The sequence below is a fragment of the Monodelphis domestica genome, chromosome 1 (genome assembly GCF_027887165.1).
Source record: "Monodelphis domestica isolate mMonDom1 chromosome 1, mMonDom1.pri, whole genome shotgun sequence".
Classification (NCBI taxonomy): Eukaryota; Metazoa; Chordata; class Mammalia; order Didelphimorphia; family Didelphidae; genus Monodelphis; species Monodelphis domestica.
In genome coordinates, this window is record NC_077227.1 from 732,370,892 (window position 1) to 732,398,419 (window position 27,528).

Below are 27,528 nucleotides of genomic sequence, written 5' to 3' on the forward strand. Positions count from 1 at the left end.
ATTGCCCAGGTTTTATCACTCTTCTGCCTTGGAACCAATACACAGTATTGATTCCAAGAAGGAAGGTAAGGGTTTAAAAAAAAGAATTTTGTACATCTTAATACACATAAATCCTATTTATTATGATGATGATTATTACTAGTAGCTAACAATTTTATAGTGCTTTAAGACTTGCAAAATATTTTATGTAAATAATCTCAGAATAAATAAAAGAGCTGATTGTTGAGGTGATTCAGAGCCAGAGAATTCTATAAACCTGATCTAAGATTTTCTGGAAGACCCATCCTCTGATTGGCAGACGAGTGCCCTCAGATGTCATATTCTAGATTGCCCAATCACCTTTAAGGGATAATTTCCATATATGACCCAACAGTAACACCTGCTCAGAAGTATCTGCTAGACTGAGTTGTGTGTGTGGAAATGGAATCTAAGCCACTCCAGCCTAGGGTCCTGAAGGCAAATATGATGATTCATGGAAAATGGACATATTTTCTACTGTGGGATACATTATCCTCCAGTAAACAAAGATGGCTAGATGATGCAGTGGGTAGAGTTCTGGATCTGTATTTCAGAAAAGCTGAGCTCAAAACCACCATGAAACACTTAGTTGTGAAATCTTGGATGAGTAACTTAACTTCTATCTGCCTCTGTTTCTTTATCTGTCATTGTTGTTATTCAGTCATTTCAGTTGCCTCCAATTCTTTGTGATCCCATTTGGAATTTTCTTGGCAGATATACTGGAGTTCTCTGCCATTTCCTTCTCCAGATCATTTTGCAGATGATGAAATAAGGCAAATATAGTGAAGTAACTTGCCCAGGGTCACACAGAGAGTAAGTGTGTGAGGTCAGAGATTTGAACTCATAGCCTTCCTGATTCCAGGCCCAGTACTGTATTTACTATGCTACCACATATATAATACACTTATTTCCTGAGGGTTATTGTGAGGATCAAAAGAAATAATATTCATAAAGCATTTTCCAAAACAAAATGTTAGCTTAGTAATAAATAATTATGAGGCCAATTCTGAATTTCTATCTTGGAAGTGTATAATTGAAAATCTGTTACCCTAAAAAAGAAATACATTTCCCAGGAGCCCACTGACTTCCTGTCATTACGTACATCCTGTAGATAGGGGATATTGGGCAGGGACGTGTGGAAGGTCCCACGTCTTTACTTCCTGTCCTGAGCTTGATGGTGGTAAGGTGGGTGTTTGAACTGGCTGATCAGCCATGGGCACATGGTCTCTATTTTGTATCTTATTTAATCATTGATTTCTAATGATGTTTAATAAATCTCTTAAAATATAATATTTTTATTAGAGATTTAATTTTTACAGAAGTCCATAATGTAAACATTTAACACTAGAGAAGATGACGGGGGCAAAAATGGAGACGATCAACTAATGGATGATCGATTTCATATCTGAGAACTCAGAAGAGGTCAATATGATTGAATATGCATGTTACCTAACATGTATTCTGGTGGAATGAATCATAGAATCTAAAGGCTGGAATAGACCATTCTTGGCCAAAACCATCCACAGCAACATACTTAATGTGTGGTCATTTGGAGTTTGCTTGAACTCTTCCAATGAGAGGGAACTGAAGCTCTCTGAGAATATATTCTGAAAGAGCTCTATTGGCTTCCCTTCCATTATACCCAGCTACAATTTGCCTCTTCCGTTGCTACCTATCCCTTCTAGTTCTTTGCTTTGGGGTTAAATAGAGTAAAATGGGTATTTCTTCTACATGACAAATACTCAGATACTTAGAGACAGCCATCACTTTTTTCCCTCCTCCTGATTTCCTTCCCCTGGATGTTCACTGGCCTTCTTACACAATGCTGCGAGAACTGAACATAATACTTCAGATGTGGTCAGACTAGAACAGAGAGAGATAAGGAGTTATGAGATTCACTGTCAACAAGAGCTAATATATGTAAAGTACTTTTTAATGGTAAAGTCCTAGATAAATGTCAGCTATTCACACAGCCCCAAAGCAAGCACTGCTCAAAGTGAGCTTTGATGGAATGAGAAAGAAGCAAAAAGAGATGTGTTGTGCTATTCTACTTTGGTCAAGGGCCTTGAAACCAGATCTGTGTCCTTTCTTTCCTGGCCACTATAAAATCCTTCACCTGAGCCCCTGATCCTGACCTCCATCCCTCTCTGATGTGTTCTAACAATGAATCAGTAACTATTTAATAATCAATCTGCCTCAGACACTTCTTAGCTGTGTGACTCTGAGAAACAGCCCTTCTAACTCACTCTTCTACCTTAGAAAAAATACCCAGTATTGATTCTAAGATAGAAGGTAAGGTTTACTAAATAAATAAATACATAAATAACTGATCTGTCTGCTAATTGATGGTGTCTACCAACAGCCAACCCATCAAACAACAAATTTAAATGCTTCTCATGTTCCAGGCACTGTCCTAAGTGCCCTTATGAATATGATCTCATTCCATCCTCATAAGAACCCTTTGAGGTAGGATCCGTTATTATCCCCTTTTTATAGTTGAGGAAATTGATTCAGAGTGACTTGCTCAGGGTCACAAACTCAGAAGTGTCTGAGGTTGGATTTGGACTCAGATGCTCCTGAATACAATCTGAGAGGTCTGTAGAGTATGCCCCACCCTTGCTGTCAGATTTCTAGGGATATAAAGGAGTTGCCATTGTGATAAAGTAGATCATATTTATATAAATATAACCGTTCAAGAAGGTATATGGGGTGTTCTAAGACGACTAACAGCTCTAGCCCTATCCAGGGCTGCTCATCCACCTTTGGTGTTCACCTGGCAATCAGCCCTTACCTATGGCTCAAAGGATCTGTAGTGTATGCATCAATCACACCCAGGGAATGGCATCCAGTTAAGATGGACTAAATCAGGTGGAGGGGAACAGACAGGCTTCACACTCTTCAATGAGCCAGGGGCATGTCTATCTGATGCATGTGAAGACTTCCTTTGGTAGAATGGGTAGATGAGGCCCATTTGTTCCAATGGCCATGAAGGGAGCTTAAGTGGGTACTGTGGGGTGCTGAGAGTTTGGTTAGGCATTGAAGACACCAAAGTCATCCACTGCACTCCAGGTCAAATCTAGACATCCTGACTTTTGTCTTGCCACTGGACCTCAATGGCTCTAGAAGAAAGAGTGACACTGATGATTTTGCCCAACTCTTCCTCATCTAGATCCAGTTGCTGAGGGAGACAATACATCACCCGCATCACCCTGTGAAGTCACTGGTACTCTACAAAAAATGGAGAGCAAGAATCAATTCATTCCAGAGACTTTCAGAGTAGATGGAAAGTGACTTCAGAGACAAAGGCTTGAATATTTGGAGCTCAGAATAACAAGTAGAATGTGAAAAGTTATTCCTAGCATAAAGAGGAGGCAATGTGGGAAAAAATGAAGCATATGTTAGAGTCCATTGAGCACCCATAGGATATCTGGGAGGACAAAAAGTGAGTGGGCTAGGAAGGACTCAGGTGTTTTCAATGAGTTGATGGTTTTTCTAATGAATTTTTCTTATCATAAAAAACTGTTATAAGGGATTATTCTCTGGAAAGGGGGAGAGGGAGAGATATGAGAAAAAATAAAGATTATCTAAGAACAAAGACATCAGTAAAATAAATAAGCAAGAAAGAGTAGAGATTCCAAGTGTTGTAGAGACTCCAAAGAAATATATAAAGGACTAAGAGAAGGTTTCCAGTTAGTTAGGTAGCACCTCCTTGGAGGATTTTGGGAAGGACAAGGATAAGAATACCACCAGATCAGATGGGTTATAAACAACACCCCTAAAAACAGCACCCACAATGATGAAATCAAGGATCTTTAGCAATAGCCAGATTTTGCTTTGCCTGCATTTTAGAGTTTCCTGGCTTCTCCCTCACTATTAGGCTGTCATCTCTAGGAGACAGACCCTGCCCCATTCTTCCCACTTTGCTATTTTTTCAGCTTTTGCTCTGTCATATACTGGGAAACCAGAGAACTGAGCTTCTCAGAATTTTGTTTCCCCAGTGTCCCCTTTCAGCCTTCATCCTCTTGACTCCTCTCCTCTCTCTTTCTCAATTCCCAGTATTCCAGCTGTTAGAATATCTTCTGACATGACAGGGTCCTAAAGTTGGAGTCCCTTTTGTGATACTTTCTAGGTGCAGATGGTGGGCAATTCAGTTTAGCTCTCCGTGACTCAATTTCTACATCAGTTAAATAGGGTTAGTCTAATTAACATTATCAACGTCATAGATTTGTTAGGAGTCAAATAACATGTTTATAAAGTGTTTTGCATATTTACAACTACAAGCTCATTGTTCATTTCACTCATTTTTCTATTTGAAAATTTTTATTTAATTAATTTAGAATATTTTCCCATGGTTACATGATTCATGTTCTTTCCCTCCTCCTCACACTTCTCTCCTGGAGCCAATAAGCAATTCCACTGGGTTTTACATGTGTCATTGATCAAGACCTATGTCCATATTATTGATATTTGCACTAGGGTGATCATTTAGAGTCTACTTCCCCAGTCCTATCCCCATCGACCCATGTGATCAGGCAGTTGTTTTTCTTTTGCATTTCTACTTCCTTTTCACTCTTATTGCTGTTATTATGATTATCATTACCCTTCTGCAGGAATGAAATGTACATCACTGGGTTCTTTCTTCCCAAGAAAAATGACCTTTTTATCTTCATCTCTCTCTATGGAAGGAAGGAAGGAAGGAAGGAAGGAAGGAAGGAAGGAAGAAAGAAAGGAAGGAAGGAAGGAAGGATGAACAAAGCCAAGAAGGAAGCAAAGGGGTATCGGAGGAGTAGGATATGGAAATAGAGCAGTCTTCCTAATGTTCATGACAGCAGGAATGGAAGCAGTATGGTCCTATAGAGAAAGCCTTTGGTTTCATAGCAAAGGTCTTGAATGAGAATCCTGCCACTGTCATTGAGTATTTTATTTTCATTTTGGTCAACCTACTTCCAAATCATGAGGTTTCTAATCTTATACTATATACAAATATGTATGTATTATAAAATTAGGTGAGTATATATGTATATATAGTATAAAACATAAATAAAATTAGAAGGGGTGTGTATATGTATAGAAATATTTCTTTCCTCTCACAATAGTTCAGACCCTTATCATGTCTTTGTTTTTTAAACCCTTAACTTCCATCTTGTAATCAATACTGTGTATTGGTCCCAAGGCAGTACAGTGGTAAAGGCTAGGCATGGGGGTCAAGTGACTTGCCTAGGGTCACACAGCTAGGAAGTGTCTGAGGCCAAATCTGAACTCCCATCTCTGGGCCTGGTTCTCAATCCACTGAGCCATCCAGCTGCCCTCCATCATCTCTTGCCCAGATTATTTGACTCCTTTATCTTCCCAATCTTCTTATACTTTATTTTCCTCTTCATACTAAGGAAAGGCAGTGGATAGAGTCTGGAGTCTGGAATTAGGAAGACCTGAGATCAAATCCAATCTCTGACACTAACAAGCTGTGTGACTTAACAAGCAAGTCACTTAACATCTATTTGTCCCACTTCATTGTTAAAATGGGATACACTGGATGAGGAAATGGCAAACCACTCCTATGTGTTCTTCAAGAAAACTCCACTGTTGAGTCCAAGGAGTTACAAAGAGTTGGACAGGACTGAATGACCCTTGATCCACTTTATTGATTTGCCTGCTCTTCCTTATGCCCAACGATTCATCTCCTTTCTGCTCTTCCTGCCTCCTCTTACCTCAGCTTCTGCATGTTCCTTCCAGGTTTAGCTCCCACTTTCTGAAGGATTTCCACTGCCCCCGGTCATGCCTTCTCCTCTGAAACAATCTTCCAGTATCCAGATTACTTTTTTATGCACCCTGTTGGTTAAATGTGGTCTCCTCCATTAGAAGGTGAGCCTCTTAAGGACTGGGAGTGTCTCTGCCTTGCTTTTTTTAGCTCCAGAGCTTAGCACAAAGTCCAACACATTTAAATATGCCTGTTAATTCAAGGACTTAACGTAGCACCCCTATCTGAGAGGAAGGATGGTTTTATTTTTGGTTTTGTATCTTTAGTGTCTATGTTGTGGGTACATAGTAGGCATTTTACAATGCTCACTGACTGAGCGAATGATTTAACTGAGGTAGGCTGGTGCAGTGAAAAGCATTCTGAGTCTGGATTTTCCTGAATTCACATTTGACCTCAAACAATAGCTGTGTGATCTGGGGTAAGTTATTTTACCCTGTTTACCTCCATTTCCTCCACTATAAATTGAACTGGAGAAGGAAATGGCAAATCACTCTAATATTTCTGCAAAGAAAAATTCCAAATGGGGTCCCAAAGAATTGATCACAACTGAACAAAACAAACAAAAAGCTGAGTATTTGGCCTCGGAGGTCCCTTCTACTTGGAAATCTCTGATTCTGCTACTACTAACTTCTTAGTAAAACAAATAAGCATTGGTTCTGTTTATCCCAGTGGGCAAGATACCTCAGGGATCTATGTATGAGACTGACCATGATAAGAACTCATATTATCCACATTGGCCAAAAGGGTCCACGGGTTCTTTGTCTCCCCAGAAAAATAATACCTCTTGTGTAGATCTCTTTTTTTCATAACTACATTTGGGGGGGGGGAGATAAACCTTTCCCTGCTTCCTTCCTTGATCTTAGCTGAGGGCCATGAAATACCTTCCAAGTCATCATTTAAAAGGATACCGTCTCTTTTTATGACCAAATCTGGTAAAAAAAAGAAATCCTGTTCTCAAAGGCTGTAAAGTCACATCTCCCCCCCCAAAAAAAAACCTTCTTTTCCAATTAAAGCAATGGGAAATTCACCTTTACAGTAGCTGCTGGCACTCTGAGATGCCATTCCAGATCTCACTAAAATATCACCAAAAACAATTTGATAGAGCCTGCCAATAAAGGGTAGGAGCCTTCCTCCAGGGGAGGATAACAAAGAGAATAACACAAGTAGTGGCACTGGGCTATGTTTCTCTGCTTGGAACACATACAGGAAAACAGGCTGGGAAGAGTTGAGTATTTGTTAATAAAGAGAATTATGAAACAAGAGAAAAAGGAAGGAAGGAAGGAAGGAAGGAGGGAGGGAGGGAGGGGAGGAGAAAGAAAGAAAGAAAGAAAGAAAGAAAGAAAGAAAGAAAGAAAGACTTTCACTACTGAATAATTTGAGGGTATGCTGACAAGTTTATAGTACAAATCACTAGAGCTGTATGAAGTCCTGAATGACCTTCAGAATTATGAATGACATGGAATATAACTGAGTCTCAAAAAATGAGGAATATCAGGAAGTCAGAGAAACTCTCGAAGAAGTAGAAACAGGAGGATAAAAGATTAAATTGTGTGTGTGTGTGTGTGTGTGTGAAAGAGACAGACAGACAGACAGAGACAGACAGACAGAGAGAGAGAGAGAGAGAGAGAGAGAGAGAGAGAGAGAGAGATGTAAAGGACAGAAACAGGGAGCTGAACTCTGAGTAACTGTAATGACCAATTATAGTCCTATTAAACAGATGATGCAGCTAAGGATGATAGGACTAGAGGTGGAAGGGATCTCAGAGCTGATCCAGTTCAACCCTCTTATTTCAGAAATGTGAAATCTAAGGTACTGGGAAGAACTGAAATAAACCCATTGGGGACTCTTTCTCTCTCCCTAGCAAAGCCACACTTTATCTCTTATGGCTGTAGGTTCTCTTGTTTAAAAAGACATGGAGAATAAGTGTAGAGGTGCATTTGAATCTAGCCTTCTAATTTCAGCTCTGTACTATGCTGAAGACCTCCTCTGATCAGGGAGACTACAGAGAAAGAATATTTCTTGCATTAACTGTTACTGCAATGGTATCAGTAGTGTTTCCTCAGCTGTATTTTGTTGTTACAATTCAGAGTTCAGTGGGAGTGGGGTGGTATATCCAGAAATGATGTGATGCAAAGACAAATTGTAGTAATAATATGTATTTTGCAAGGAAAGAAAAAGGAGATATATAGGCATTATTAGAGTAGTCTACGTGTTAGAGAAGAGAGAAAAGAATGCAGTAAACAGTCCTATTCCCAAATAAATGAGAGTTATCCTGTAGAGAATCTGACTGAAAAGCCAACCCCCTGACACATTACCTATGTGACTAGTAGGCAGTGGCTCAATCTCCCACTAAGCACCAATTTCCTCATCTTTAAAAGGGGATGCTAATACATTAAAGCACTTCAAGATCAAATGAGGTAATTTATGTAAAACTGTAAACATCAAAGCCTGTGAATATAAGGAGATGGTGGTGAGGTAGAAAGAGGGTACTCCAGCACTCATACACACACACACACACACACACACACAGAGGATGTATAATATGTAAATGAGTTACATTGCTGTTGTTGTTGTTACTATTATTATTATTTTGATTCAATGAAATAAAATGCAGTAAACAAAGATTATTTTAAAGCAGGCTAGTATTTTTCTTTTTGAAAGGCCTGGCATTAATCTCCACCCCCCCATCCTCCTTAAGGCTGATTTGGAGACTTCCCTAAGAGAACAGAAGGGAATCTTGGATTTCTCCCACAGACACGATCCCCCACACTCAGTTTTTGGCCCATTCTTCCAGATAACTCAATCATTAGCCAAATTAGACAGTTTCATTCATTTTGTATAAACTGAGCCAACTCTCTGCTCCATGTTGAAGGGTGGTGGGCTTAGAAAAGGAAAAATACTCTGTTGGGATTGGGTTCATTTATAATGGAGTAGCCTCTATGAAGTCTGCCAAAGCAATTTGATTGGGGAGGGGGAAGAGTTTAAAATTTCCTAGTTAGACATATCCTTGTCTAGGCAATTAGCACTGTTTATTCAGGACAATTTGGAGATGTGGCTTTATTTAGGTTAGGACTCAGGTAACCTGGCAGAAGCCAATTGATTTGTCCAATTCAAACTTATTCTCAATCTGACTAAATTTTTCTCTATAAGAAAACATTGAATACCTACTGTGTGCCAGGCCCTGGGCAGCATGCCTGGGATATCGATCCAAAATTATACTCACCTAAACTAAAAAATGCTCCTTCCCTTAAAGTGTTTACATTTATTTGGGAAAAACAAACAAATAAGCACATAAGTAAAATCTATACAAGTGTAATACCAAGGGTTTTCCTGGGTAATGACACCTGGGAAAAATCAGGAATCAGTACCAAGAGGAGAAGGATTTGTACTGATACTTGAAGGAATAAAAGCTTTTTGGAGATGAAAGAGAATCAGATACGAGGGAAATTGCTAGATTGAATTGGGTTGTGTTACATTTGGTTTCATCACTACGAGAGGGCCTGGTGTCAAGAGAACTTGAGTTCAAGTTGCATATTAGCATATGAGGGTTGTGTGACCTTAGGTAAGTCTCAGTAATGAAAGCAACACTCTAGGGAGCAAGAGGAATGAAAGGAATGAAAATGAAAGAAATATTCCCATTTTGCATCCTTATACCTTTCACAGAAAAAAAGCATTATTGAAAAACATTTTGAAAAAAAATTATCTTGTCATGAACAATCAACAAACATTTGTTAAGGGCCTATTATGTGCCAGTGTAAGCTGAGGATATGGAAAAATAGCAACACACACACACACACATACACACACACACACACACACACACACTCCTTGATCTCCCATCCTATCAGTTCCCTCCACCTCTCTGATTGAACTCTTTAACTAGAGGGGAGAGCCATGGGCTCCAGGAACTTTGTTTCAAGACAGAACTCAGCTCAGTCTTCTCTCATTTCCTACCAGCCACACTGCTTTGGGAATCCTCTGGAATAGTCCATCATGCCCCAGAAGATAATACTTCTATCTCTCTTTTAAATTTTCCTTTTATGTCCTGTATCTCTCCATTATATTATAAACTACTTAAAGTAAAGACTGTCTTTGTTTTTATTTCTATTTGTATCCTCAGTGCTTGGCACAGTGCCAGGCACAGAGTAGGCGCTTAATGAATGTTTATTGCTAACTATCCACTATGCCCTGCAGGCACATGTGATTATTTAGTACTAGACTTTTTTTAATTCCAATCTCTCAATGATTTGTGATCTCAATGATGAAGAGTAAAACTCGTCCAAGTCTTCCAGTGGAATAACACATGGAGGGCATGAGCAGGTGGCCAATGTGTTCCAGAAACAAAATTAAAAGCAGGAGAAATGGAATAATGTTGTCTACTACCCACTTGATATTTGTTCCATAGGATTTTGAGACTGTCAAGAGGCATCCTACAGAATGGAAATGGCAGAGCATCATGGTACTTCAGTGGAGCTTTCAGAGGCCATCCATCAGTGAGATGGTTCTGTCAGGATTTCATGTGTTCTCTCTATACCAACTCTTCCTTTCCTAGTTGAGTTTGTTCTCCAGCTTCTTTTGGTCTCAGGTACTGCCTGTAGATGTTTTGGAATCACTGTCTTCTTCTGAGTTTGTGTCTTTAGCATATCCGACAACATAATAGTTCCTTATGGGGATGTTCTTTTTCTATTTTTGTCCATTCTTTATGATTACTTCCTGGCTTTTGACCTGATGTTAGGGTGGAGTCTTGCTATACTTCAGGAAGGAAATAAACATTGCTGATGATCCTATTGCTGCTTTCTTAGGACAGGGAGTGGTATGATGTAATTGCAGAATTTCAGGGAAAATTTGGCGATGAAAAGCTTTCATTTTTCCCAAAATAGTCCAATTCAGGGCAAAATCTGATTGCTGCCACTCATGTCTTTGAGCTCTAATTTCTGGATTTCAGTAAGACTAGCAATGAACAACTTCTAGGATCTGTCCCTATCTGCTGCTTCAAAATGACAGTATTGTCGATTCCCCTTTGGTCTGGAATTCCCCTCTTGGTTATTCGTCTCCAGGTTGGACTAGAATTTGGATATTAGATCCTTTCTGTTCCTGAGGACTAGGCCACAAAAGTGCTGTTGCTGCTGGCTTATGACCCTCGTCCTTTCTTGGGCACACCATATCTTCTCAAAAGTCCCCTTCTTATCCCACCTGGGATATGTGATCCAGAACTGGATAGTGGGAGGCAAAGCTTCCAGTTGGCACCTATTCCAATGGTAATACCCAATTATAGGCCTCATATTGCCTGATTATGGGTCTTTCTCTGGGTCCCCCTCTTACCCTTGCGTATAGCTGCTCCCTAGATACTAGAGTGCTCCCTTTTCTGGCATATTTCTACACTAATCCAATTGCCAGAGTAAGCAGACCTTTCTATCTATTTCCCCATGTGCAGTACAAACTCACTGTGACTTTTTTTCTGTATTTCTCCAACAAGATTTAGCCTGGTGCATTGTCTGGGTGTGTTTAGAGCAGTTTTGTGGATGGTACCTTAAGCCACATTGCTTCCTGCTACTCTCTCATTTTAGCTCCTCCCCTTAGACCCCATTTCTACTAAACATTGTTGATAGTCAGTAATACAAAGAGCAGCCCTAAAGTGGGAACGATGAAGAGGATTGACTCAGTGAACCAAACATCCGGTTTGAAATAGATGAAAAATTTAAACTCGGTCTCTTCCTTAGAATCCCACATTTAGAGCTGATGTAGATTTTAATATTTCGCAAAGTGCCTGGCACATGGTTGGGACTTAATAACTCATTTCCTCATTTGTTTCCTTATTTTACAAAGAAGGAAACTGAGATCTAAATGGATTTAAAAACTCCCCAAGGCAATATAGATTGAAACTGGCCAAGCTTGGGTTTCATTCGAAGTTGACTCCAAACACAAGAACCTGAATCAATGCTGTATGCTCCTTACTTTAACTTCTAATATGAAACTCTATATTCACTTAATCGACATTTTTTAATATCCCAGTGCTCAATAGTGCCTCCTAGGATGGTTTTGCTTTAATTAATGTTAACACAATTGAGTCATTAGGTAGGTAAACCACTGGACACTGCGTTCGGATGGTCTGCCATACCCTCTGTATCTTGAACTTATAAAAGTTGATTTTTTGGACCCTAGTGAAAGACTCACATTTATCACTATTAAATAAACCATATGAAGTTATCATTCTTATTTTCTGTCTTCCTTCATGTCCCTCCATCTCTTATACTTTTTTCTTTTTTTTTCAAAGTCTTATCTTAGAATTGACACTAAGTATCAGTACCAAGGCAGAAGAGTGTCAAAGACCAGGCAACTGGGGTTAAGTGACTTGTCCAAGGTCATATACTAGGAAGTGACTAAGGCCAGTTTTGAACTCCAGACCTCTCATCTCCAAGCCTGGTTCTCTATCTACTGAATCACCTAGCTGCTCCTTATTATTATCAAATAAAATCAGTAACCATTTCTTTTCAATATTATTTAAATCATCAAATTGTAGCAATCATCAGTCAAACCAATTATCAAATCAATAATTAAATCCAAATAAATAAATCACAATTTATTATTAATAATAAATAAAATCAGTAACTATTTCTACTGAATACTGTTGACAGCCCAAAATCCAAAGAACAGCCACAAAATGGGACTGATGTAAAGGGTAGATCCAATGTTACCAAGTTGTATTTCTTATGTGACTCTTATAATACTCATGGGAAGAATGATTTTTAGCCTTCCTTCTTATGGAGAGTTACTTGGTTATTAAGTATCTGATATAAGTCTTGAACCTAGGTCTTTCTGACAAGGGAAAAGAACCACCTACTGGGGATAAGGGGTGGTTAAGGTCTGTATTCAGATCTTCTGACTCCTAATCCAGAAGTCTTTCATTGCCACTCTATTGCCAAGTACTCCCTCAGGGGAGCAATGATGGAGACTTCTGGAAAATAAGAAGTGGAGAATTGAAATGTAGCCAGGCCACTTCATAAAGTGTGGGTGTTACCTCCTTCTTTGCACCTCTCTACCTCACCTGTGCCATAACTTGTGTGTTAGCCTAGCTCAGGGATTAAGAAATGCTTGCAGATTAACCCATGAATGTTCCATGACCATGGGAAGAGATTTTTGCAAAATGAGAAGGGGAGGGAGCATCTGGGTGGCTCAGTGGATTAGAGCCAGGTATAGAAACAGGATGTCCTAGGTTCAAATCTGGCCTCAGACACTTCCCAGCTGTGTGACCCTGCACAAGTCACTTAACCCCCATTGCCTAGACTTTATCACTCTTCTGTCTTAGAACCAATCCACAGTATTGATTCTAAAATGGAAGGTAAGTGTTTTTTTTTAAAAAATGAGAAGGGAAAATGAGGAAAAGGGGAGGAAACAAACTCTGCTAACCCATCCTTCCAACTCTTCTAGGATGGATCTTATTAAAAAATGAAAAATAAAAACTCCTCTACAGGGCATCCACATTTCATCATGGCCTCCCTGAAATGTGTTTTTGTGATTTCAGCAAAGAAGGGCCAGGAGACTCCAGATGTGGGTATTCACTGGGAGATAATTACAATTAGCAATAGTGGCAGCCATAGATTTGGAGAGGCAACATGATCCATCTTCCTTAGCAGGACCTGGATCCATCATTTCCCAAGTGATGAGTCCTTAGAGGATCTATTAATAATCAGGAAAAATAATAGTTTAGGCTCCCCTTTTCCTCGGGGAATTCAGAGGAATTTTTAAAACACTACAATTCATCTTCTGGTCTTCCTGAGAGGCAGGAACTCTGTACCATTGTCCTGAGTAAGAAATGCTATAGAGGGTAGGAAGATTTCCCAAAAAATAGGAGGAAGAGGTAATCAGAGACCTTCTATTAATCATTTTTGACAGGGGACTCCAATTCTAGGCTGAAATCAAGACAGGCTGGTCCTATACTTAGCAAAAGTAAAAAGCCACCTATATCCTTTGAATGGAGGGTAGCACAAAGCCTTCCTTGTTTACATGTAATTCATTCTAATATTCACCTGACAAAAGGATAAAAATCCCACCCCACCCCACCTCTCTCTCTCTGTCTGTCTCTCTCTCTCTGTCTCTGTCTCTGTCTCTCTCTCTCTCTCTCTCTCTCTCTCTCTCTCTCTCTCTTTCTCTCTCTCTCTGTCTGTCTCTGTCTCTGTCTCTCTGTCTGTCTCTGTCTCTGTCTCTGTCTCTGTCTCTGTCTCTCTCTCTCTCTCTCTCTCTCTCTCTGTCTCTCTCTCTCTCTGTCTCTCTGTCTCTGTCTCTCCCTCTCTCTGTCTCTCTCTCTCTATCTCTCTCTCTGTCTCTCTCTCTCTCTCTCTGTCTCTCTGTCTGTCTCTGTCTCTCTCTCTCTCTCTGTCTCTGTCTCTCTCTGTCTCTCTGTCTCTCTCTTTATTATACATACTCCTTTGGGGTATGGCATTTTTTTTAATTTTAAAGGGTTCTTCTTAGACAAAAAGAGTAATATAATTAAGACTCATTCACACCTTGTACAATAGGAAAGAATATAATAGAAAGAATTCTAGGCTAGAAATCAGATGGCCAATAGGTCTACCACCTACTTCCCTGGGTGAATTATCTGGGTTTTGATATTCTTAGCTATAAAATAAAGGATTTAGGGGAAAAAATCTCTTTTTTCTAAACCCTTACCTTCTCTCTTAGAATTGATTCTAAGTATCTAAGGAAAAATAGTGGTTAGGGATTGGCAATGGGGTTAAGTGACTTGTTCAGAATCTGAGACCAAATTTGAACCTAGGACCTTCCATCTCCAGATCTGGCTCTCTATGCTGCCATACTCCTCCCTGCAAATAAAAGGTGTCTTAATAAGATTGAGATTTTTTTAATTCAAATTTTTGTTGGTACTTTAGCCAGCTGCCATCTAATAACAACAACAGGACCCTAAAGGAAAAGAAAGGGGGAAGCTGGGTGGCTCAGTGGATTGAGAGCAAGGCCTAGAGATGGGAGGTCCTAGGTTCAAATCTGACCTTAGATACTTCCTAGTTATGTGACCCTAGGCAAGTCATTTAACCCCCATTGCCTAGCCCTTACCATTCTTCTGCCTTAGAAATATACACAGGGTTGTTTTTTGTTTTTTTTTTTTAATACATGAATGAATGAATAAACACATTAAATAGGGAAACATCAATATGAGGACATACACAGAGCTCTGTAAAGGGGCAACTTTATCTGTTTGTAGGCAATTAGCAAAGATGAATTTTGTTCATTGTGAAATTATGCCTCTAGTTGACTCTGGCTCAAATCTTCAGGCAAAGAGCAATATAAATGTGCCCAAGTCAAATCCTGATAAATCAAGGATTGTTTCTCAGCAGCACAGTCTAATCTCATTTCAGGTTAGCCTCTTCTCCCCATCTAACAAAGGACTGGCTATATTCTGTTTTATCAGCTTCTTCATTCAGAAGAAAAACATAATAGAAAACAACACTGGGAAACATCGGCATTCTCATCAGTGAAGTGATGTGATTCCAGAAGATCTCTGCTGAATTGGATCTTCCTTTGCTCAGCAGAGAGGTGGTAAGAAATGAGACATATGTGGTCAGACAAAGTCAATGTATTGCTTTTGATTAGTTGTGCCTCCTGATTTTGAGAGAGGATTCTATTTGAAGAGGCAAAAGGCATTGCAAAGGCAAAGAGGGGGAAGACAAAGCGATTAAAGAGGACTTGAAGTAAGTAGAACTGAATTCAAATCCTGCCTCAATCACTTACTGTGATACTGGACAAGAAAGTTGTTATCCTATATAAAAGGAGACAATTAGTAGCACCTATTTTTCACGATTGTTTGGAGCATCAAAAGAATATCAAATGCTATGCAAGCTTTAAAGTATTATTTAAATGTTGTATGTCAATATAAATGTATCTATAATATTTGCGTATATATATATATATATACATATATATATATATTTATGACAATAGAGTGAGTAGTGGTTTGGGGAGAAACAGATTGAGAGAGGAAACTTATTCCCCCAATGGTGCCAGTACATCAAAGACAGATTCTCGATTTTCCCTTGTCTATGTACCAAGCCAAAGAGTGCTAAGGGTTGTTTTAGTTTTAGTTTTCTCCACAGTTGCATGCTGGGTCCTAGAGAGATGTGATTAGGAAGGATGACATCTCTGCCTCTGAGAATATGTGCATGCACAAACAGCTATGCATGTGTGCAAACACACTCTCATTGAAAGAAGGTTGGAGAATAAGCTTCCATTCTCCCATCAATATTCAGTTCTGGCCAGCCTTTCCCATCTATTCCTCCCCTTCTCTCTGGCTCTCCAGCTAGGACTCCTTGCAGATTCAGTGAAATAGCCCTCAGCCACTCAGATCTGACAGCTAATTCTTCCAAAGCCACCAACCCTTGGCAGGAGCACCCAGAAGGACACCAGATGTCCCCAGGTGAAGTCAGAGGAAAGAGGGTTCAACAGCAGAGCCAGGAGCAATATATTAGCAATTCTTTGTTTGCAAATAGCAAGTGGCATCTCCATTGCTCTCAGACACATGAATAGGAAGAGAATAAATTTCAGGAAATAAACAGAATTCCCAATATAGAAATTCTAATTTATTTTCATCCTTAGAAGATCACCCAGGATAAGCCATTGGAATGCAATTTCCCTTTTCTAAGGCATCTGCCCCTTGGATTCCAACATATTATCTGACATGATTAATGTCACTTAATCCACTTGTGTTCTAGGTTTGGGAAAAGTTGACTCTAAGAACCCAAAAGAGGAGTGGGCAAAGGGTACCAGTTCATCCAAAAGCCCTGCCTGTGTTTGATGAAATTCTGCCACCTAGCACTGGCCTACATCGCCCATTTCTGCTTTTTCTGGACGGGGACTTCAGCCCCTCTCACTGCCATCTACCTTGCACCTATTAACCACCCTGCCTGGGTATCGATACAATCTTCCACTTGCCTCTTTGGTTCCTTGACTTATGGCTCATGGACAGGCTTTGTCTAGACTCTCAGGATTTTAATATCTTGAGACCCTTCCTTGATCATGTGATTTCCCTTGGTACATGACGATCTCTCAATAACCCCGACTCTGTCCCTAACCTGTCATTCCTAGGTAACACTGTACATAGGGGCATGAGCGTTGGATTCAACATCATAAGAAATTGATTCAAACCATACATTGGCTAATTATTATCTGTGCGATTTGGGGAAGTCGTGTAACCGCTTTGTGCCTCAGTTTCTTCACTTACAAAATGAGGGGTATAGATTAGATCATCCTTATGGTCTCTTTCAGAACTAAACTCCTTGATATTACTTCCCCACATGGAACCGTCTCCACCTTCAACTAATCTATCCAAGAAAATGCAGCTCAAAACCATCTCTGGGAAGATTCGAGAAAATAGGGTTCCCTGCTTTCTTCTCCAAAACTCTGGGGCATTCTCTTTGTTCTCATACTTAATCATGTGTCAGGTACCCAGTAAGGCAGGAGGCAATGGAAAGAAAAGATACAACATTCCATGATTTCAAACAGTTTATATTTCATCATGGGAGCCAACATGTAGATGAAAAGATAATGCAGTGATTTGAGTGTTGGATATTCAGGAAGATATGAGTTCAAATCTTGCTTCAGATACTCATAGCTGCATGACTGGGCAAGTCATTTAACCTTTGTCTGTCAAAGTTTTCTCATCTGTAAAATGGGTATACTAATAGTACCCCCTTCCTTGGGTTGTTGTGAGGATCAAATGAGGTATTTGTTAAGTGTTCTAGAAAATTTAAAGTAGCATTAATTTTTTAAAATTAATTGTTATTCTTATTTTAAAGTATGCATATAAATGCATAGAGTTAGATGAATATATTTGCATGTAAGTAAAGATATATACATGTATTATGCACACACATACATTACATATACATGTGCAGTTGGTTGATTGTTGCCCTTTTTAATTTTAGGGGACCAAAATGACACCATTATGTTGGGGTGAAGGTACAGTGTGCCTGACTGTGGTGATTAGATCAATATGAGGTTGGAATGCTCAACCATAATCCAGTCCCAAGTAGCCCAACACTGGAGATGGAGATTCTCTTAATTGATACAGTTCAATTTCTTCTGAGTTCTACTTTGCTCAGAGAGCAAAGTGCCTTCTTCTATGTGGGCCCGCCATGTTGGATGGTCCCATGTCAGCATGTACCATCTCTTACAGTCAGTTCCAAAGTTCTTCAGGGACCTTGAGGGTGTCCTTGTAGGTCTTTCTCTGACCCACATGGAGGGCTAAACTCAGAACCAGGGAGATAGGAGTTTGCATGCTACCTCAGACTCTGAACAACTCATGTGATCCAGGACAAATGGTGTAATGGCTCTCAGACATTTTTTTCTCATCTGTGAATACCTCTTATCTCACAAGACTATTGGAGGATTGAGTAAATGAGCATATAGCAAATGGTTTGCACCTTTAAGCCCACCATAAATAGCAAAGTTAACTCAGTTCTAGAACTGAAGAAATATCTGTTGATGTCTATTTATGTCTCTATGTGTGCCTATATTATGCACTTATATGTATATACATATATGTAAACATATATTCCCCTTTGTATATAAATGTTCCTACACAAATAAATGTAGACATATGCTTTTCTATCTATCCACCTACTTATTTCTATATTTCTCTATCTATCATCTATTTCTATATCTGTCATCTATGGATCTTCAGAGCTGTCTGCTTTTGTGCTATCATTTATCTCTCTATCCATTCATTCTCCTATGTATCATCTACCTAGTATGTCTATTTCTTTCTCTCTGTGGATCCATGCATGTGCGTGTGTGTATCCCATGCAATAAATTCTTAGATGGTAGAGATGCTTAATTGTTATCTCTGTTTCCCCAGAGCTCAGCGGAGTCTCTGACACAGAGTAGGTACCTGATATACCCTGTTGGCAATTTGAGTTTTATACAGAATATCTGTAAAATAAATTGAGTCATGTAATCTCTTCTTGGGAAGGTTGGGGAGATAGAATTATCTATGAGGTTTAGGAGAGGCATTATGTAAGAGGTGATGTCTGACCTGAACTTTGTAGGAAACCAGGGATGCCAAGTTTGGAGGTGAGGAAGAGAGGATTCCAAGAATAGGCTCAGCAATGGCAAAGACCCAGAGACAGAGAAACAGCAAAGTAAGTTTGAGTAAATCATGATGGGTGATAAAGGGAGCAATAGAGAATGCATCTACAAATGGAAGCTGTAGGCCAAATCACAAGAGGCCATAAATGCTTGGACAAAGGCACTCCATTTGTCTTGCATTTCTAGTTTATCTTCAACATTTTTATTTTCTCTTCACATGCAATACTGTTTTTCACCCATCTAGAAGAAAAGCCAACTTAATGCCAGGTTCAAGATTTTTAATTTGGTGTATTCCTTATGGGGGTCTAAACATGACACAGAACACATAAGCAAGCAGTCTACAATTATTTATTGAGAATGGGCAGGTAGCACTATTTGTAATCATTTTCTCCCAACTTATTTTCTTCCCTGTATCCAGAGATTTAATCTTGAGAGCTCCCAGAATGGAAAATCTCTCTACCAGTATGCAGATCCAAAAATCACTCAACAAGGATGTGATGCATAAGAGGTACTATGACAGTTATTGGGAATATAAAGGCAATAGGATTAAGGAGACCCTGCTCTCAAATAGAATCTGTGTGATACTGGGCAAGTCTCTTAGTCAGTCTAGAGATCAGTTGCTTCATCCATACAATGAAGGGTTTTTTCTTTGTTTGTTTTTAAACCCTTACCAATACTATGTATGGGTTCCAACACAGAAAAGTGGTAAGGGCTAGGCAATGGGGGTTAAGTGACTTGCTCAGGGTCACACAGCTGGGAAGTGTCTGAGGCCAGACTTTAAACTAGAACCTCCCATCTCTAGGCCTCGCTCTCAATCCACTGGGCTACCCAGCTGCCCCCTAAAATGAAGGTATTGATTGGTGGGTTTGTCATTCAGTCATTTTCAGTCCTGTATGGCTCTTTATGTTCTCATTTGGTGTTTTCTTGGCAAAAACACTGGATACTATGACATATCCTTTTCCAGTTCATTTTATGGATGAGGAACCTAAGGCAAATGGGGTTACATGACTTTCCCAGGGTCACACAGCTAGCAAATGTTTGAGGCCACGTGTGAACTCACGAAGATGAGTCTTCCTGATTCCAGACTCCACACTTTATCCACTATGCCACCTAGCTGTTCTAGATTAATTGTGCTCTGAAGTCTCTTTGAACTATGAAATCTGCGATCTTATTATGTCCATTTATGGGGAAGAGCTGATTGAATAAATCAATGATGTCATCATATTCCACTTAAAAGAATTAACACATTTACCAGGTAAAATTCGAGCCAGTTGTTCACCAGGTGTGATAGATACATCCATGGGTGCTATCCATTGGATTGGCTGCACAACTTTTTTGAGCTTTCGGGAGCTTGAACAAAACCACTGAGCTCATCAGCATGTGGAATTTTAAATGCCTGACATTAGAAAGGAGTGTGTCATCTAAATTCCTCAAAAGAAATTAGAGAAGGAATGCATTGGGGGAGAGAAGCACAGAACCCTACTACGTAGACTTTCCCCATCTCTTCCTCCCATCGCCATTTTGGCCAGAGGAAGGCTTTGAGGGCTTCTAGTGGTCCAGAATATTTTGGACTTCTTGTCATCCCATCAATATCCTAACACAGGTGATTATGGATTTGGGTAAGGAGCCCCTGACAGTGTGCACAGAGATCCAAGGTTTTGGAAAGGGTTCCCTGGATAAATGACTCCATACCAAGAAAACTGTCTTGAGGAATTCAGCTAAAGAACCTTCAGGATCTCTGAGTCATCCCTTTGTCACATTTGTTCTAATCCAAGACCATTTTCTTTTGGATTCTGTGTGCAGAGAGGGCGTCACAGCCTGTTGGGTGAAATGTTTAATAACTACTCTTCTTACTTTAACATCTTAATAATTACCTTTTTCTGAAAACTAATTAAGTTAATTTATATCATCTGATATTCGTGACAGGGAGCACACTCATCGGGGTTCGGAGTATGTGTTTTACCCATTTTTCAGACAGGGGTATTGAGGCTCAGAGATTAAAAAAAGACCTGCTCTTCCCTGGTCACTTGGATAGAGAAGTGTTACAGGAGGGAGAAGAATCCAAGTCTCTTTGGGTCTTGGACTTTTCTCATTCTACTAGTCTTCCTTTATGATCTGAATTCAGAGAGATGATATATGGAATGGAAACCTAGAATCTTATGGATAGAAGAGATAGTAACAAGCTCAAGGACTCCGTGCAAAGTTCAAAACTTGAAATAGATGGATAAGCATTTATAAAGCACTTACTATATGCCAAGCACTGCATTAAGTATTAGCGTCAACAAACCTTTAACCAGGACCCTGACTTCAGCACTTCTTAGCCATGTGACTTTGCAAACGTTACATCTTACTTCATGCTGCCTCAGTTTCCTCCTCCACAAAAGGGATTTAACCCAAATTGTACCATGTGCCCAAAGGTTCGTTCAAAGTGGGCACTCGTTACAAAGACAACAGAAACCAAACCTCTCAATTTACAGATAAGGGAACTCATTTCAAGAGATAAGTGACTTGTCAAAGGAAGAGAGTAAGAAAGCTGGGATCAGAACTCAGGCTTCCTGATTCCTAATGCAGCTGTTAGAGGTGCTCCATGTGGAGTCATGAAAGCCTGAGCTCAAAATTACTCTCAAGAACTTAACTAATGTTGTGATTCTGGGCAAGTCATTTAACCGATACGTGACTTAGTTTCCTCAACTGTAAATTTAGGATAATAATTGAACCTACCTTATAGGGTTGCTGTGAGGATTAAATGAGATACTTGTTTAAAGTAAGGTGCTTAGCGCAGTTCCTGGTTCCTGGTAGCATCTATATAGATGTTTATTCTCCTCCCGGACCTACCCCTACCTCCAGTCCAATGACCCCTCCATTCCTGTAGTTAAACTTTCCAGAAGAAGATCAAAAATACAGAGCTGGAAGTGACCTGAGAGGCGATGCAGACCAAAGCTCTTATTTTATAAATGAGATCACTGAGGCCCAATGCCATTGTTATTTGCCTAAGGTCAAACTTGTAGTAAGGGCTAGAAGCAGAAATCCAACTCCTAGCCTAATGCTACTTTCCAAGCTACAAAATAAAATGGCAATTAGATCTTTAATTCAAGGAAATGCTAAGCTAACTAGAATAAAGAGGACAGGGGAAACAAATTGGAAGAAGATACAGTAGCAAAGGTATTTGTAGAAATGGATAAGCAGACAGGTGGCGTAGTGGGTAGAGTTGCCAGGCCTGGAGTCAGAAAGATCTGAGTTCAAATGTTGCCTCAAACATTTACTAGCTGGGTGATCTTAGCCAAGTCTCTTACCTCAGTTTCCTCATGTGCAAAAAAAAGGCAGAAAAAGGAAATGGTGGAAAATCACTCTAATGCCTTTGCCAAGAAAACCTCAAATGGGGTCACAAATTATTGGACACAACTGAAAGGACTGAAAAACAACACTATGAATGGAGTCCTCAGTCTGGTTTTCTATCACATTCTGCTATTAGGCTGTAGCAGCGGTAAGATAGTCAATTAAGATAGTATCATTTTCCTATCCAAAAGCAGGATTCACCCATTAGTCCTCAAGATATTTTTGCAGACATGGCTGAGGGGAGATGTGTCAGACTGGGAGTCCTGAGAGGAGGGTGAGAGGATGGGCAGAGAACTCGGAAACTTCTATATCCTTGTTTTCACCCAGTCAAGAAGGACAGGCCAAGCATCATCAAACAGAAAGAGCAAAGAGATCTTACTAAAAAATTCCACTAGAAAACAAGCTAGCTAAAACCAACAGGAGTGATGGCTGAGAGTAAACAAGACAGAGGATAAACAGCAGAGAGAGCAATGAGTCTGGGAAGTAAACAAAATGAGAGATGCTGAGGAAAGGCCACTGGATTAAATCATGAGGGTCTTAGTGAAATTAGATAGGTGGGACATGAGAATAGAAATTGATACCTCAGAGGATGTCAGAGCTGGAAGACTCACTGAAGATCATTGAAGGAGACCTCCCAGTTTTACAGAGGAGAAAATGAATTGGTAGAGAAAAACACTAACTGGCACAGATTCACACAGGTGAGATAGTGACTGAGGCAAGATAGAGTGGAAATAAAGCTGCATTGAAGAAATAGCCCTGGCTTTGAAGTCAGATGGCCCAAGTTCAAATCCCACCTTTGACACTACTTATGTACACTTGGGCAAGTCTTATCTTTCCTGAGCCTCAGTTCCCTTGTGTGTAAAATGAGGAGTTTGGACTAGATGGCCTTTGCGTAATTCTACATCTATTATTTCATGATTCCTTTAGATTTACCATCAGTTTCATCTTTCTCTAGGTCTTCCTATTCCTAGTATGGTAGAACCTAAATCCCATGGACTCATTATCCCTGCTTCAAAGGTTCCCTCTGATCCTTTAAAATGGAGCTCAAGCAGGGGTGTGGTAGAGCCAGTTTGAACTGGCTCAAGCTAAATTTTTTATTTTGTTCATTGTTTAGATTAAGAAATTCAGAATTTTTCCACCTATATGCCAAGCACTTTATTAAGTGCTAGATCAGTAAACCTTTAACTCGGCACCTGTCTTTAGCAATTATTAGCCATATGACTAGAAAAGTTACATTATAACTTCCCTATCCAAATAATGGAGAAAATGGCATTATAGACTGAACTTAAAGTATGTCATGAGTATATGTATGTGTATATACATACTATATCTATATATCTATCTAACTGTCTTCGGTCTATCATCTATGTCTCTATCGATGTCTATCACCTATCAATCTATTAATCTATCTATATTAATCTATCTATTAATCTATCTGTCTGGCTTCTGTCTGTCTATCATCTGTCTCTCTGTCTGTCTCTATTTTTCTATCAATATTTGCCTGTCTATCTATCAATATCTCCCTATCTATCCTTCTATCTATCATCTGTCTCTCTGTCTCTATTTTTCTATCAATATCTATCATCTACCTCTATCTATGTCTGTCTGTCTGTCTATGTATCTATCTATCCATCCATCCATCTGCCTGCCTGCCTATCCATCCATCTATCTCTCTATCTAGCTATCTATCTAGCTATCATCTGTCTCTCTGTCTGTCTCTATTTTTCTATCAATATCTATCATCTATCTCTATGTCTGTCTGTCTGTCTATCTATCCATCCATCTGCCTGCCTATCCATCCATCTCTCTATCTATCTACCTATCTATCATTTGTCTCTATCAATATCTATCTATCCATCTATCTAGCTATCATCTGTCTCTCTGTCTGTCTCTATTTTTCTATCAATATCTATCATCTATCTCTGCCTGTCTATCTACCAATATCTATTCATCCATCCATCCCTCTATCTGTCTCTCTATCTTATCTGTCTACCTATCTGTCTTTCTATCTATCTGTCTGTTTATATATCTATATTTTTGAGGTGTGGCTAGTTTTTAAATATTTTTCAACATATAATTGAATTTATTCACCATCTTTTGTCTGAATTTTTCCTGATTCTCTCCAGTTACCAGTGTCCTCCCTTTTAAACTACCATTTGATTAACTTTTTATATATTTTCATTTTTTAACTTTATATTTCTTCTATGCATATGTAAACATATAGATGTAAACATATATGTATATACAACAAATATTTCACTTACCTCTCTGACTGGCATGAAAGTTCTTTGCAAGTAGAATTTGTTCCCCCCCCTTTTTTTTCCTTTTAAAACATTATCTTTTGTCTTTGTATCAAATTCTTAGACAGAAGAACAGCAAGAGCTAGGTAATTGGGGTTAAGTGACTTGCCCAGAGTCACTCAGGGAAGAAGTCCAGGTCAAATTTGAACTCAGGTCTTCCTAATTCCAGACCTGGCATTCTATCCCTTGAGCCACCCAGCTGCCCTCAAATTTGTATTTCTAATGACCAGCACAGTGCCTAACACATAAGAGGTGTATAATAAAATCTCACTGATGATTGATCGACAAAAATGCCGCTTCTCCTAGTAGCATAGGAAGCTCTTTGCCTTCAGAGTCCCAGGCCAGCAGAGTGATAGGGCCATTTTGCCCATCTGGACCACTCAGATTAGGTTGAGTGAAGAAGACCACAGATAGTGTGTGGGTGAGCTGAGCTGTAGCACGGAAACCTTTAGGTGACTATAATGAATATGACTTTGCAGAAGGTGAGGAACAAGGCTGACTAGGGTGAAGGATTCCTAAGTTCTGGAAAAGCTGGCCACTTGTCAGTCAGGTGAGAAGGGGTTTCTATAGCACCATAGACTTAGATTTCAAGGGGTACTTAGAGGCCATTGAGACCATGCCTCCTTTCTCAGAAGACATTTCTATATCCTTTTCTCCTCATTATTTGGAGTTCTTAACCAACAGTCTATCTATAAGCATTCTTTAAAATTATGGTAACTGTATTTTAATAAAGTTTATTTCAATTTTATTATATCCCTATTCTTTTTATTTTATCACCTTTAAAATAATATTCTGGGGGGCAGCTGGATAGATAGCCAGGCCTAGAAAATCCTGAGTTCAAATCCAGCCTTGTATGCTTTCTACCTGGATGACTCTGGGCAAGCCACTTAACCTTAATTTAACTTGGATTTACTCTTCTGCCTTGGAACCAATATCTATTCATTCTTTTTTTAAAACCCTTACCTTCCATCTTATAATCAATACAATGTATTGGGCTAAGCAATGGGGGTCAAGTGACTTACACAGGATCACATAGCTGGGAAGTCTCTGAGGTCGGATTTGAACCCATGATCTCCCGTCTCTAGGCCTGGTTCTAAATCCACTGAGCCACCTAGCTGCCCTCATACTAGTATTAATTCTAAGACAGAAGGTAAGAGTTTTAAAAATAATATTCAGAGGAAGGGTCCATAAATTTCACCCACAATCCATGATACACACAAAAAAGATCAAGAACCCTGGGTGTCTAGATCTATGGAGCCTATCTCTTTCTTCTATTTTGGCTTTACCTCCAGGCCTAGAACCTCAGCTAATAGGTCCTCCTGCTTAACTGAACTCCCTCAACTAGCCACTCCTGGCCAGACATTCATTGGATCACAGAACCATAGATTACATATGAAAAAAAATATGGATGAGGCCATCTATTCCAGGCCCCTCATTTGAATGATGGGGAAATAGACTTAGGAAGGTTCGGTAATTTGGCCAACATTACATGAGTAATACAAGTGTCCCCTAATACAAAATTAGCCCCAGAACTTCTGTCCTAGTCAACCACCAAGATTGGACCATACGCGTTCTTGAAACTCTGCAGATTTTCCAATCAACAAACATTCATTAAGCTCCTACTATGGTCAGGCACTGTGCTGTCCATTTATTTAAATCTCTAATGTAGCACATGATATTCTATTCTCTGGTTCTATACAGATAAGTCAAATGAAAAGAGAGACACTTTTTTTTAATAATAGAGATCACAGTTTAATAAATATGGAAGACTGCACTCCGCATCTATTGAAAATGATGTTACCTGCACTGATGGAACAGCAATCATACTACAATAACATCATCCAAATGCAGAAAACCGAGATGGTTTTGAATTGCGATATAATTAGAAAACAGATAAACAAATAGGAACATCATTTATTCATTAAAACTGTGCAAATGGAAAATCCACTTAATTAATTTCTTTGTGTGATGTCTGTAGACAATCCCTTCAGGGAAGAAAGCTAAGACACAGTTTCAGGCCCAGAACAAACCGCTCAGAAGCTGATTTCATGTACAATGAGGAGGAAATCCAGTGGGTTTTGACTATCACTAGGATGAAGTACTCTTTGGAGCTACAGAGTGATATAGACATGCAGGAGGACTGCATCATGGATTCATGGAGGTTGGTATATTTCCAATGGGTACTGATCACTTTTCTATTGGATGGCCTCACAGGTACTTACTCTTTCCACCTCTCTTGCCTCTGTCAAAGGAAAGTCAATCAATAAGCAATTATTATGCCTCTATTTATGTACACTCTGCTAAGAACTGGGGATATGAAAAAAAAGAAAGAAAAAGAAAAGAAAAAACTTGTCTCTCCCCTCAAGGAGATTATACTCTTATGAAGGAGACAACATCCAAACAACCAGGCACAAGCAAGATATTTACAGAATAAATTAGACATAATCAACTGAAGGAAGGTACCAAAATTAATAGGGATTAGGAAAGGCTTCAGGTTGGAGTTGTGATTTTAGCCAGGACTAAAGTTAAAGAACAGCTAGGAAGAAGAGCACTGGGATTAAATTCAGAGAGATCTGAGTTCAAATCCAGTCTCAGATACTTACTAGCTACAAAAATGTGAAAAAAGGGAATTTTTAGCCCAAAACTCATCTAGATATCTAGTGTCAGAGATGAAATTTGAACTCAGATATCCTCTTGAATTCTAAGGAAGCTCTAAAAGCTACATATTTTCAATTTCTCATGAAATTCATTGTACAAAATCAGAGATTAGGCACAGGCAGTCCACTACCAAATTGTGAAGTTATCCAAATCTGCCTTTGGTAGTTCTTTGATAACTCTGACATAATGTTCTCTCAGTGCTGGGTCACAGTGAGAGCATTAGACTTAAATCCTTGATTCTCATTCCATGGGCCATCGAGATGAGCCTCCCTCATTGCTTTGTTCCCATCTTAGCATGCCTGCCCTATAGCTCATTCTACAGACAGGTACTATAAGTTGTAACTTGTAACTTGAAAAGAACCTGAG

General features: G+C 39.4%; 1 protein-coding gene and 1 long non-coding RNA gene across 6 annotated transcripts in view; both read right to left on the reverse strand.

Annotated features, from left to right (window-relative positions):
• The window catches only part of CTNNA2 (catenin alpha 2), a 1,548,366-nt gene that overhangs the window by 673,517 nt on the left and 847,321 nt on the right, over window positions 1-27,528 (reverse strand). The window lies entirely within an intron of this gene.
• The window catches only part of LOC130458522 (uncharacterized), a 53,934-nt gene continuing 48,895 nt past the window's right edge, over window positions 22,490-27,528 (reverse strand). The window contains exon 2 of the long non-coding RNA XR_008917927.1: window positions 22,490-26,746. This is a non-coding gene — a long non-coding RNA (uncharacterized LOC130458522). The remainder of the gene's footprint in view (window positions 26,747-27,528) is intronic.